Here is a 13,052-nt window from a genome sequence, read left to right on the forward strand (position 1 = left end):
CGTTTCGGTTCTCAGACATGATGGTACCACTATCCTGTCTCCCTTGAATTTGATTTCGTCATTGATGCACAGTTCGTGTCGGACTCCCCAAAATGGCAGTACGTGACTAGGACATAGCTTGCGGCAAACTGGCCAGCCAGTTTCTATAATTTGTCTGAGTGCAACTAGCTGGGGGTCTTCTTTAGACTGGTTGCGGATTTCTTTCAGTTTTGAATCACTCACTGGAAGTAACTTGAAAACATGGTGTACATACGCTTCGAGTTCTCTCTGGCTTGCCTTGTCAATGTCTGACAGGTGGAGCCTTGATAAAGCATCAGCGACTGGTATTTCAGCGCCAGGTTGGTAAGTGAAACTCAAGTCGTATGGCTGAATCTGGAGCATCATCCTTTGTAGTCTTGCTGGGGCCTTGTGCAAAAGCTGTCGTAAGATGGTTTCAAGAGGGCGATGATCAGTGAACACATTGACTTGCCTTCCATAAATGTAATGATGGAAGTATTGGCAGCCAAATACAATTGAGTAGTTCTTTCTCTAGCTGTGAGTATCTTTGCTCGGTAGACGTAAGGGCTCGTGAAGCGTATTCTATTGCCTGTCCATTTGTTGAGATGTATGCTCCTAGGCTGTGTGATGAGGCATCAAATTGAGGTACTTCGGTGATCAAAGAAGTGAAGGTGCGACACAATGGAGCCCTTTATTTCCTTTAAGGCAAAATCGTGCTTTGTTTCCTAAACAAAGTCTTTTTCTCTGCAGATGTCACGAAGGTCCTTGCATTTTTTTGATAGATTAGGGATGTATCTGGCTAGTTAGTTTAGCATTCCTAAGAGGGTGGTCAGCTCTTTTTTGTTTGCTGGCTTCGGCATTGTGTTAATTGCACATAGCTTCTCTGAATCAGAGCGCATCCCTTTTTCACCAATCATCTGGCCAAAGTATGTTACCTCTTGTACCCCAAATTTATATTTACTGGGGTTGAACCTCACCCATTTTGCTCGAGCCCTCTTTAGGACAGCAACAAAACACTGAATATGCTCTTCCAGGGTTGAACCGAAACTAGCAGATCATCTATGATGACTATAAAGCCAGTGAGACCTTCAAACACTTCCTCAATGCTCCTCTGGAATTCGTCCTACGCTGATATAATGCCAAACAGCATACGCTTGAAACGGTATCTTCCAAAGATAGTGTTGAATGTAGTTAGGTCTGAGGATTCCTCATCTAGCAACAATGACCAGTATCCTGAACGTGCGTCTAGCTTTGTGAAGTACTTTGCTCCATGCAAGTTGTATGTAGAGTCTACTAGCGTTGGAATAGGGTAGTAGGGTCTTCTGATGGATTTGTTGAGATCCACAGGGTCAATACAGAGACGGAGAGTGCCATCATTCTTTTGAATGGCCACCATGGAGTTGACCCCTTCATTAGGGAGTGTCACCTTCTCAATGATACTGTCTTTCTCCATTTTCTCAAGCTCTGCTTTAAGCTTGTTGCGAAGAGCTGACGGATTTACCTTATAGCATGAACCTTAGGGATGGCTCCATCCTTCAGATAAAAATGACACTTGCCATCCAGCTTTACTAGCCCTTCAAAGATATCATTAAACTCTTTAATAGCCTCCAAATCAGAATTGTAGATTGGTACTTCCGTGCTTGCAGTAGAGTTGACATTCATGATCAGTTTAATAAGGTTCAGATCCAAGCTTGATCTAAAGCCGATTATGGGAACAGAGCGTGTTTCTACAATGTAGAATTGCTAGTTGGAAGGCCTAGATTGTTCATAGGTACACCTCACAGTATATGTCCCTCGAACAGGAATCCTGCCACCACAGTAACTAGTAAGCTTCTGCCTAGCCTTGGTTATTTCTGGCTTTGGCAAGAGCATGTCAAAATACTTGATAGGAAGGATATTTGCTTGCACTCCTGTGTCAACTTTGAGGCTCACTGGCAACTGGGCGTTAATTTTGAGGGAAACTATGGCTTCTTCCTTATTCTTTGTTTCTGAGACTTCATGCAGAAATATCTCGTCCTCATCATCAGAGTCTTCAAGTGTGTTGTTGGTGCCTGAAACTACATTTACGACCTTGTTGCTTCTGCAGACGCATGCAAAATGGTTAGGCTTGCTGCACTTTGTACATGTTTTTCCTTCTGCAGGACATGCATGATTTGGGCTGTAGCTGCCTCCACAGAAGTAGCATTCTCTAGTAGCATTCATTCTCTAGTTTTAATTCTATTTTATCCCCTTGTTAATTTTACAAGTTTTCTTTTGTTTTTTTGGGGGGGGCATTTTTGCTGACTTGACATTGGCCTTCTAATTTTATGAGTTTAATTTGTTTTGTTTTTAAAATTTTTACGTATTTGACATTGACCCTTTTATAATTTTCTGTTGTTGTTTGATTGTTTGTTTTTGTTGTTCTTTTTTTGCTTTATTTGACGCTAAAGTGCGAATTTGGCCCTTTTGGGCTTGTGATAGCCATTTTTCAGCAATAAATCTTATCTTGGGCTGGTGGTCTTGAACTTGTCGTTTCTTCTGCTTGGGCGGTGATTGATTTTATGAATGGAATCAACTTCTTTTTTTATGATACCTTCATCAAACGTTCTTAGCTGTGCCTGGGTTGTTTCAAACTCGCAACATTTCTCTATAGTTGTTTCAAGGGTTAGGGCATCCCCTTTTACTAGCAGGCGCTCTCTGATACGTGGGTTCAGTATTCCACAGACTATTCTATCTTGTACCATTTTGTCTGCGTCCCTGTAGCTACAGGCCTTAACCAAGGTTTTCACCTCTGTTATGTAGCTTTCTATGTTTTCCCCCTCATATTGGTCACGTTTCTGAAAGACATACCTTGCAAACACGCTGTTGGTTTTAGGTGTTGCATAATCTTTGAATTTTGTCATGTATGGCTCAAGCTTGTCCTTTTCACTCTCACTGATGGCGAAGGTATTAAATATCCCTCTTCCCTTGTCTCCTGCTCAAACAAGTAGGTAGGTACACATGATTTTCTCAGTTTTCCCAGATAAGGGGCCAGCAAACATAAGACAAGCATGCTGCTCAAATCGTTTCCACTCATCTGGAAGACACAGCAAGTCCCAACTGATACTTGGCTGGTTTACATCCATTACTGGTCACTCACTTCTGACACCATGTAATGTTTGGTAGATAAATCTTTATTTAAAACCCAGGCACCTATAATAAAGAACACTGTAAGCAAATCAAGCAAGCATAACGCATCAAGGCAAATAAGCATAAGCACACAATAGCAGCTGGTGCACAACCACAAGCATAAAGCAAGGTATCACATAATGCTACAGAGTGCAACCCTGTTTAACTTCTGATTTAATACAAAACCAGCAACTAACCTAATTTCCCACCTTAACAACAGCCTTTCTCTTGCTATAGACCTAGGGAGCAGGATTGAACCACATTTTTTTGTAAAGCTTACTGTTTGAGATATGATCAGTTGGTTGGTTGTCAAAAACAATTTGTAGGAAATTTCTCTGGAAAATATCTAGGAAATCCTTATTCATTTTTTGGAATGTCCATGCTTCAGAACCAATATTGTCCACTGTAGCTACCAATATTCTGATCCTGGTTCACAGATGTATCTTCCTATTTTACTTAATTTTTTTTTCAACTGCAAAAGAACCCCTGGGCTACTTAGTCTTCTTAACATTAATTTCCAAACCAATTCTTGCACTCTGCACCCTCAAAGTCTTCTAAATTTTATTCATTTTAATCTAGAATGCTTAAATCATCAACATAATCTAAGTCCAGGACAGTTATATTGTCATAATTGATTCTGTGCTTTTCATCACCTTTGTTGTGCTCCTTAGGACAAAGTCCATCAAAATGATCCATCTGGCAAACCATACAAGGATAGTACCTTTGCTAAATCTTTTCTATCTGCAGAATCAAATGCTTGCTCATAATCTATAAAACTAAGGACTAAAGAAGTTTGATGACTCAGGCACATCTCAATTACTAATCTAAGAGTGACATTTTGGCCATCACACCCTCTCATTTTCCTGAAATCAGCCATTTTTTAGAATAGCATTTTGATAAATTCTAGTTTAGCCACTTTTCACTATCTTGGAAAGCAGTTAGGTTAGAAAAAAGAAACCTTCAGTAATAAATGCAGGGCCAAGAAAATACTCTGGGAAGGTATTGCCAAACTTCTGTCAACCCTCTTCTGATTTTTAAGTCTTAGACATTTGTCTGCCTTACAGGTATGTTACCAATTGAAATTTTAGCAAGAGAACATTTTACTTTAATTTTCAGTTATCAGTTTCTTTTTCTCTGGCTTTAGTTCTGAAAATGCAATTCTTGTTATTTGAGTAGAATTTTAAGCCATATCCATGGTTTTTTTTTCAAAATTTAGGAAATGTATTTGCATATCTTTAAAAACTTATAAATTGGGATTGAGCAAAGTTGTGAAGCTGAAAACAGGTTTGTTGTACTTTATTTATGCAGAAGATCTATTTTGCAAGGTTTTGCTTTAATGACATAAAAGACTTTTAGAGTTCATCAAAGATCAGGGCTCTCTAGAGGGAGGAATGGAGGTACGTACTTCAAAATACCTTACAAGGACATGCTCAAGTCTGTAGACCCAACCCTAAAAGTTTCATTTTGCTAACCAAACCCCTTTCCAAGATAGTGAAAAGTAGCTAAACTAGAATTTTACCATACAATTTTAAAATTTTGATTAGCCTACTATAGGTTATTTTGAGCCTTTTAAAAAGGCTTAAAATGTAATTTCCCTCAATAGCAATTATTAAAAAACAAAGGTCAACTACAATGGTATTTTCAAAGACCATGCTGGCTATTTTTATCTGCTGATGACAGTCACTGTGTGTGTGACCAAAATATCCACAGATTATTCTGTTGCAGTTCACTGTCTAATAAAAGGATTTTCCTATTGAACTGATATTTATATGTCAATTACAAATTTACCCATTATATTTGGAAAGAGAACTAAAAAAGACATCAAATATGCTAGTATCCTATCCAACTTGCAAATACCAGAACTATAGATTGTTTCCTAAGTTTTGGAATTTATTGGTAGCCTATGGCTTTACCTTTGGCCTATATCTTTTAGGCTATGAAAATAAGTAACAAGGTGTCATATTAAGGACTGATCCTATTGAACTGTTATTTATATGTCAATTACAAATTTACCCATTATATTTGGAAAGAGCACTAAAAAAGACATCAAATACGCTAGTATCCTATCCAACTTGCAAATACCAGAACTATAGATTCTTTCCTAATTTTTGGAATTTATTGGTAGCCTATGGCTTTACCTTTGGCCTATATCTTTTAGGCTATGAAAATAAGTAACAAGGTGTCATATTAAGGACTGAAAATGGAATTTGAGATGGTAACAGTTAGGCTAATATATTTAGAAAGAGTAGGCTACTGTGTTAATCTTCTACCTAGTAAAGTAACAAAACAAAATTAAATTTAGGCTTACCTAGTCTAGATACAAAAAATCTAAATATATTTTAAAAGATGCATCACAAAAAAAACACTAGCCTAGGCTATTTTGAACAGAGGAAGGGGAATTAGGAGTGTTCCTTTATTTTAAAAAAAACAAAGAAAAATTATCGTTTGTTTGAGTTCTGGAACACTAAATTATTTGATAAAAGCAGACAGTTGATTAATTTAACTTTTAAGTAAGGCTATATTAAAGAACCAACAAATTGTTGATCTGTTCCATTCCAAAGTTGACATTAAATAAAACACTGTTGTCTTCACAAATTTCGAAAACTACTCTGAAAAAAGTGCCCAAAACAGTGTTACCTCCTGGCCTGGAAGAATTTACTAAATATGAAAGGAAAAAATTACTAAAAACAGATATATCGCATCTGTTTTAACAAAATACTGCCAAAAAATGTTGGAGTAAATTTGCCGTACGGCTACCACCACACGCGCACCGTCAAGCATCGATTTTTACTATAGGAGGATAATCAATAGGATTTTTACAATTTTTTTTACTTTTTTCTTCTTTTTTTCTCCTTTTCCTCTTTTCTTTATCCGTTTCTCTTTCCTTTCGTTTTTCTTCAAATAAACCTACTGCTATCGCTTGTCACTAGAAATTTATTAATCTTTTTTTAATTAAAATTAAAGGTGTCACTGCATAGGCTGACAACATCCATTCGTTGGATTTACGGGAAGCGGAATATTTCTTCTTTCTAAAAAGCGTGGAACTACTTCTGATTGGTTGAGGGTAGAAGCGGGCTAACGAAGTACAGAAGCAATATCCACCTTGAAAGGGCTCTTTTTATGCCTTCTTCATAAATCGGTTACTAGACTTTTTTCATTCGATGGGGGGTCGGTCATGACAGTCGGAGGAGAAACAACAATCTAAAGCGAATTTTCACCAGTCGGTAAACTACTATCCTATTTGTTCAAATCACTTCTTACAAACCTGGCCGAGTCGGACAACCGTTGTCCGTTTGCGCCTGCAAGAAGTGAATTCAAACGGGCAGATATATATATATATATATATATATATATATATATATATATATGTATGAATGAATGAATGAATGAATATATTGGAAAAACCCGTCACAATTGGACAAAAGACGGATAAAAAACAAAAGAGAAGAAAACGCACATACAAAACACAACGAAACTTCTTGAAATGAAAATAATCACGAAGGAACTATAATACAACTATGTAAGAATGGCAGTCCACTGGTGGTTACTCGCTTCTACTCTATCACGGTACTTTTCAAGACACGCTTCCACCACAGTAAATGGATCAGGTACTGAATACCGCCTCGTTAGGTAATAATTACTTGTTCTTAATGGCATCTCAAGTAGGAACTTGAGGTACCTGAAGAATATTCTTCTTATAGTTACTTTATTCGAATTTGTAAGTAACTTCCAGAACGGCGAAACGTAAAGAACATGGGGTAAGGCAACAGCAACAAATATTTGTGCACGCAGCGACCTATTAAGATTACGCTTGGAGGAAACCGAAGCTCCATAAGCTGACCTGATCTTCTTCTCGATGTGCTTTACAAGTAGTGCTCGTGTATGCTGGAGAGTTTCACCGATCGGCAGACCCAGGTATACAATTGACTTAGAGGGCATGACCACCTGTGACCCTAGTTGGATTTCGGGTTGAGAGGCATTCCAGTTAAATAACAGTATTTCACATTTTGTCACATTAAAACCCAACCCGATTTCATCATACTCCATCTCCAAAATTTTAAAGTTAGATTCCAAAGAAGACAAAATTCTTGAAAAGTTTAGAAGGTCATCTGCAAACCCAACTAGGGACACGTCAATGCCTTTAAAAATACAGCAAGGGGCCACTTTTGACTGGGTCGTCGATATGCTGTTGTTGAACAGATCAGGTGATGATACGGCTCCCTGTTTTATACCTTTCTTCACCACAGCAAACCTACGACTTAATTTACCTGACAGTTTAATACAGACCTTGAGCCTACTATACATGTCGTTCAAGGGTTTGACAATAGCACGGTCAACTCCGGACTTTCTCAGCTCAACCATATTCTGAGAATGGATACCTGAATCAAAAGCCCGCCGTACATCATATTCACCTATAGCTAGGCTTTCTTTCGAAATGTGGGCATCCAGTAGAACATTTGCAACTACATGCAAGGCATGGGCACATCCTAAGCCAGCTTGGAATCCAAACTGGTGGGGAGACACTTTACAACTAGCCTTAATGTCCAAAATTATGAGCTTTTCAAATAGCTTGCAAAACACAGATGATACAGTAATGGGTCTGTATGACGATGGTTCATGAGCAGGTTTACCCCTTTTCAAAACTGGAGTGATCACACCTAAACAGAAAATGTCCGGTACAATACCATGTGTTAGTATAATTTGGTAAGCTATTGCTAAATGCTCCGATAGAACTGGACCACCATTCAGTAGGTGTAGAGCACAGATTTGGTCGGCACCGGCGGATAATTTCTTCTTTAATTTTTGACAAAGGTGGGTTATTTTCGCACTAGAAATCACGAGGTAATTATGCTCTTTCGTCATAAGCTGATCGAGCTCTTCACTAAACTTTTTATTTTTCACTTCATCTGGTGGGGAGAATTCAGCAGCAAAATAATCTACCCATATTTCCTCATCTATATCACTAGCATTTTGTCCCGTACTTTCTACAGGCATTTTGTCCCGTATGTATATTATATATAAATATATAAATATATAAATATATATATATATATATATATATATATATATATATATATATATATATATATATATATATATATATATATATATATATATATATATATATATATATATATATATATATATATATATATATAAAATATATAAAAATATATATATATATATATATATATATATATATATATATATATATATATATATATATATATATATATATATATATATATATATATATATATAATATATATATATATATATATATATATATATATATAAATATATATATATATATATATATATATATATATATATATATATATATATATATATATATATATATATATATATATATATATATATATATATATATATATATGTGTGTGTGTGAAATTGCAAAGAAAAGCCATCAAGCACAGGCAAGGCTTACTAGGCGGAGTGTCGCTCGCAATCCGTTTCCAGTAGAATCTTTTCTCCCAACAAGATACTGCATGAAGTGAATTCAAATGGGCGGCAGCTGTCTCACCACTTACAGTATCTTGTTGGGAGAAAAGATTCTACTGGAAACAGATTGCAAGCGACACCCCGCCTAGTAAGCCTTGTCTGTACTCGATGGCTTTTTCTTGCCATTTCCTTACAGGATGATATCCTTGCACCGATGAAGCACTCAAGAACCTCGATTGCATCGATCCTTCTGGTTCTTTGTGCTGCTCCGTATATTACACAGTAATTTACTGTCTGAGTAGAATGCAGTTTACTGTTATTATTAGTTTTTGGTGCCTGACAAGCAAGAAACTACCGTCAAGACACAACTTCAGATAATTGTAGCATTGTTTTGAGCCGGACACCTTTTTTTCTGATGAACTTCCGACAAAGGACTATTTATTTTACTAGCTAGAGATTGCCATCCTTAGACTTTATTCATTAAAATGATTATCTTCTCGAAATCAGTTATTAGAACGAATCACAAATCAATTTTGGCAAACATTTGAAAATCTTCGAATACAGGATAAAAAACAAAAGACATGTCCTTTCCGGTAGTTTCCATGAAGATGAACAAATTTCCGACCTCCCAGATGAAATTACATAGGCGCATCTAGACATGCAATGCAAACAGGGGCAAAGTAGAAAATTTGGCAACTATTTTCTGGCAACCAAACTACCCTCAAATGGAAAAGTGGTCGACACTCTTACATTTAGTTGTATGCCTGGACGAACCTTCATCCGCATTCGGTATTTCAACAAGGTTGTTAACTTTGTAAGTGCTCCAAGAACGATCAGAGGAAAAATAACAATCTGAACTATTCCTCAATGTTCATAAAAATCTATAACCTCCTCCTGAACAATCAAAGAAGGTTCTCTTGGTTTCCACCTTGAGATTCTTGACACTAACTGCGGTGGTATGGACCAAGTCGCTACTCCCCCAGTTTCTCTTTGTCTGCGGACAATTTGTTTCGTGTGCATCATCGCAGCAACAGTTTCCGTCTTGAGCCTATTCCGAAGCTTTGTCTTCATGTTCGACAAAACTGAGAACTGCTTTTCTGTGTCAGCAGACGAATGGGAGAGACAGCGCAGCTGCAGCATAAAATCCCAAAGATCATCAAACATCGGTCTCTCCCCCTGTCATCTTTTACCCCACCACAGTTTTTTCCAGAACATATCAGGTTCAAAAAATGTCACTAAGTCTATTTTTCACAGTCTTTCCTAGACTCTAATTCTGAATACTGTACATCAAGGATGTCTCTTTTTCCCTCTATTTCCCTATTAGCATTCCCCAACAAATTCGGAAATCGAACCATGAGTATTATGAGTGTTCTGACTGAACCGCTCAAAACAACGGCAGGACTGATGCACTCGAGGTTCTTGAGCATTTCATCTTCGCTGCGAACCTGTTGGCAACCCGCCGGCAGAGCTCTACATAATATGACCTGCAGTCTTCGGAATTCTGCAAGCTTCAGCAGAAAAAGACTGTAACAAATGTCACCCAGTGTTTAGCCCGAGGTTCAATTCGCTCGGAGGAAGAACTAAACTCTAAAGTGTCTGATCCTCCAAGGAAAGTTTCAAAACTTCCTCATGTATAGTCCTTCCTATCACACTGGACTTCACAAAGCACTTCATTAGCGAGGTAAATGTAACTCTGGTGCGATTCAGAATACTGTGAATGCGAACTGCTTTGCTCTGAAACCAAGACACTCAACTGTTCTAAAATCTTTTAAACCGCTGCTTCAAGAGACAGCCTTCGTGTTGCACTGAGTAGCCAGCAGCCTGTGTTCGGCAATATTTGTAAACTCTTGAAACTGTTTATACTCCTTGACTGGTTTTGGACTAAAACCGATATGGTTGACTAGATCTCTAATAAATCCTTCTACGCTTTCAGGTAAGAGTTTTGAAGCGTGAGAAGAGAAAAGTGCCAAGTAGAGACTAAAAAGACTAAGGTAAACAGGCGAGGCACCTGTTCTTTCAGTATATAATATTTGATTCCAATACAAAGTTTTGGCAATAAATTGAAAATTTATTATTTATTGCCAATAATTTCTTTTTCTTCTTAAAATTGCATACCTTGCAGCACCATGTAAAGGTAGTAATACAAACTTGAAAAAAAAATGGTATAGAACACTCTCCAGGTAGTATTTTCTAACCTTTCAGGTCATTTTTAAGGATCAAGAACCCCTAGGAGCTACTATTCCTGGGTATTATCGCGATCAGCAGGTTCAATATGACTTGAAAAGGTTTCCAGATTGCATTAAATAGATGTGTCATGACGAAAGAGGACCTGGAAATAAGCCTATTTTTGTCAATTGTCACCTGGACTACAGATTATCTTGATTTTCTATGTTTGAACCATTTTTCCATGCACATCACAATAACAGGCCTAGTGTGTGTTTTACCTACATTGGGAGGAAACTGCCAATAGAGAAACCAGTAATTTTTTTCTGAATGACTCAATAGTTTGTGGTTTCTGTCCACCCATTAGGAAAAACACAACATTTCATGGGTCAATTTTCCTCCCCTGTGAGGAATTACCACACCGGTGGGTGCTGTACATCTATTTTGTTCAGTTTTTCACCACTTTTGAGCAAAAACTGACCATGCACTCTTGTGCTTCGAACAAGGGTGCATAACATTGTATTCAAAACTGCTATTAAAAATAAATTACTGACTGAAGAATTGATTCCCCAATAAAAACGAAATTTGTTAGTTTTATCCACACTTCATATTTTCAAAGCTTCACGCGATAAACTGATAGTGATGAAGAGGTGGGACGGACTGAAACTGAAGCCATAGAATGCAAAATATCAATTCAGACCGAAAAAAATGTTCAAATTTTGAACATTTTTGTTCAAAAATGTTCAAACAGAACGAAACTTGGCACAGAAATCATTAAACATTTTCTTTAATATTTCTTGCAAATTTACTAAAAAACTTACTAAATTACAAAAACTTTCAAAAATTTACTAAATTTGACCTGGATTTACTAAATTTACTAACTCGGGTCCGTTTTTACTAAATTTAGTAAAATTTTACTAAGGATGACTTTACAGGTCTAAAACCTGTGAAATACATAAAGACCTGCGGCCCCCTTTTAGAAGGTGTTCCGACCTTCTTACTACAGTTTAGTTTTAGCCCAGTCTTCATCTTCATTGGCAGACTTCGGAATCTGCACCAACAAAGAATAGTCAGTTTTGACAATCCTATGTGTAAACAACGGGAAAATCCCTGGCTCCAAGGGCTGTGCGGATTATGTCATTCCCGGGGGCATAGTTATTGAACCTTTCAACCAAGCTGGACAGAATTTCTTTCTCCAAATTTTGATCGAATATCATTGGGGGGAGGGAAGTAAAAAAGAAGCATAACTGGCGGTTTGGTTGCCCTCCAATCACTTATGACTCATGAAATAAAAGTTTACTAGGACTTTTAATTTCCAACAGAATGAGCCCAAAAGAAATCCAGGAGTTGTAAGTGTTATTTACATTTGACTCAATATTAATTTGTAGTAATTTTGTTATTGAGTTCCTCCAAGTAGCGTTTTGTGTTCATAATTAGCTTTATAGGGACCCCCTCTCCAAATTTTGTTCGACTAGTAAATTGGTCTAAATATTTTTAGACGAACTGTATGAGAAAAAATATTTTGGGCATCATTCTCCAAAACAAGCGACCCGTATAAGGTAATTATGTTTCTCTAAATACCGTTTTCTGTATGTAATTAGCTTAATAATGACTCCCTCCATCCTCCAAATTTCGTTCGACTGACAAATTGGTCTAAAATTTCACAGACAAAGTCCAAGGATGGAGATTTATTGCCCCCTCCCCCCATCCCGCAAAAACGATTTTAGAGTCAACTGATTACTGTATTGACGATGAAAATAACGTATTTGGAACTTGTTATGTAATTCTGTTTCTATATGTATAGTCTTGTATTACGTAATTAGGATAATTTTATTTCCGGAGCGGGGGCTTGCAAAATTCTCAAACGGTTCGACTGCATAACCTGAAATGAAAAAAAGCCTTGTTTTATAATGAATACCATGATTTCTGGGTCACAAAACCCCTTGTTGGAAGTTTTAATCTCTAAAATATCTGCAAATAAAGGAAAAAGAACCCCCACTCCCAAAATTGGTTTTGTTAACCTTCCTCTCTCCTGAAAAATTGTTAAACACTTCTTTTCACGCTTCACCACCCAGAACAACCTCTGGAACCACGGTTTTTCTTTTTTTTTTCTGTGGTGTATTTAATTTAGCTTAATTCATTTTTTTCCGTTAGTAAAGGCTCCCGGACGTGGAGTCATAATATTCGGATTTTTATTATTTAAAGTTTGTAGTTTGTTTTGTTCCACTGATTTTTTTTTTAACTATTGAACCCGTATTCTCTGTATATTTTCATTCGTTAAA

At 36.9% G+C, this 13,052-nt stretch overlaps 1 protein-coding gene and 1 pseudogene across 4 annotated transcripts in view; both read right to left on the minus strand.

Annotated features, from left to right (window-relative positions):
• LOC148952044 (uncharacterized) overlaps nucleotides 1-13,052 on the minus strand; it is a 46,680-nt gene that overhangs the window by 32,537 nt on the left and 1,091 nt on the right. The window contains exon 1 of one of the 4 annotated variants that reach the window (XM_089089503.1): nucleotides 5,977-6,038. The exons of 1 other annotated variant lie outside the window; for it this stretch is intronic. The gene's annotated coding sequence lies outside the window, so the exon portion shown is untranslated. Of the gene's footprint in view, nucleotides 1-5,678; nucleotides 5,697-5,781; nucleotides 5,801-5,976; nucleotides 6,039-13,052 lie in introns of those variants that run through there. 2 more of the 4 variants (XM_089089505.1, XM_089089504.1) reach the window with 2 other exon arrangements.
• LOC148952045 (uncharacterized) lies at nucleotides 1,495-2,199 on the minus strand (annotated as a pseudogene).

The sequence above is a fragment of the Artemia sp. Qi Xiang Cuo genome, chromosome 5 (assembly GCF_049724085.1).
Source record: "Artemia sp. Qi Xiang Cuo chromosome 5, ASM4972408v1, whole genome shotgun sequence".
In the NCBI taxonomy this organism is placed as follows: Eukaryota; Metazoa; Arthropoda; class Branchiopoda; order Anostraca; family Artemiidae; genus Artemia; species Artemia sp. Qi Xiang Cuo.